This window comes from Zalophus californianus, chromosome 15, assembly GCF_009762305.2.
Source record: "Zalophus californianus isolate mZalCal1 chromosome 15, mZalCal1.pri.v2, whole genome shotgun sequence".
Classification (NCBI taxonomy): domain Eukaryota; kingdom Metazoa; phylum Chordata; class Mammalia; order Carnivora; family Otariidae; genus Zalophus; species Zalophus californianus.
Genome location: NC_045609.1, coordinates 8,842,488 through 8,843,952, shown reverse-complemented (window position 1 = coordinate 8,843,952; position 1,465 = coordinate 8,842,488).

Genomic DNA, 1,465 nt, shown 5'->3' with positions numbered 1-1,465 from the left:
GTGGGGGGGGCACATCAGCTGATGTTTTCTCCCAGTTTCTGAGCGATTGCGTCAGTGAAGGGAAATGGAAATGGAAATGAAACTGATTCAGTTCAAGAGGAGGAAAAGAAAACCTAAGGTGGAAATCTGCGATGACTCAGTCAAAGCATGTCCTTTCAAAACATGACTCTGAAACTTACAGTTGGAGAGAATGTGAAAGCACTCCCAGGAATCTGACCATAAATCTAGGGCAAGTCCCAGGAAATGGCTTTTCTTTTCTTGCAAGTGAACATTTTATTTTATTTATCTTGTTTGAAAACAAAACAAAACCCATTAAATACAATAAAGTCATACAGGTACAAGATACAAGAAAAATATTTTTAAAATAACTTGTTTTTCTATTGAAAATGAAAAAGAAAAACTTAATGAAAAACCTAGAATGAGGAAACAAAAATATAAATGTTATGGTGTTTGTGGGTCACCTAGTATTGAATCAAATGCTAATCAAGGTGTTACTTTGAAGGCATTTTGTAAACGTGACATATTCAATTGACTTTTTTCTCAAAATTAAAAACTTATTTTTTTTTTCTAGAGAGAATGAGATTGAGCGCTGGGTGAGAGGGGCAGAGAGAGAGGGAGAGAGAGAATCCCAAGCAGGCTCCACGTCCGGTGCGGAGCCCAAACACGGGGCTCTATCTCACAACCCTGAGATCGTGACCTGAGCCAAAGTCAAGAGTTGGCCACTCAGCCGACTGAGCCATCTGGGTGCCCCCAAAACTTTTATTTTAGTGTAGTTGACACACAATATTGCATTAGTTTCCGATGTACAACTCAGTGATTTGACGATTGCATAGGTTGTGCTACGCTCCCCACAAGTGTGGCTGCCGTCTGTCCCGTTACATCGCTATTACAATATCATTGACTGTATTCCTTATGCTCTGCTTTTTATTCCGGTGACTTACTCACTCCAGAACTGGAGGCTGTGTCTCCCTCTCCCCTTCATCTGTTTGGCCCAACCTCCCACCTCCCTTCTCTCTGGCAACCGTCAGTTTGTTCTCTGTATTTATAGTTCTGATTCCGCTTTTTGTTTGTTTATTCTTTTTTTTAAGTTTCCACTTACGAATGAAATCATATGCTATTTGTCAGAGTCTGATTATTTCACTTAGCCTAATACCTTCTAGGTCCATCCATGTTGTCTCAAGTGGCATGATCTCTTCCTTTTGGGGGGCTATGTAATATTCCTCTGTGTGTGTGTGTGTGTGTGTGTGTGTGTGTGTGTGTACACACCTTCCTTATCCATTCATCTAATTATAGACACTTAGGTTGCTTCCATATCTTGGCTATAGTAAATAATGCTGCAATAAACATAGGGATGCAGATATCTTTTTGAATTAGTGTTTTCATTTTCTTTGGGTAAATATCCAGTAGTGGAATTATTGGATCACATACTATTTCTAATTTTAATTCTTTGAGGAAACTCCATACT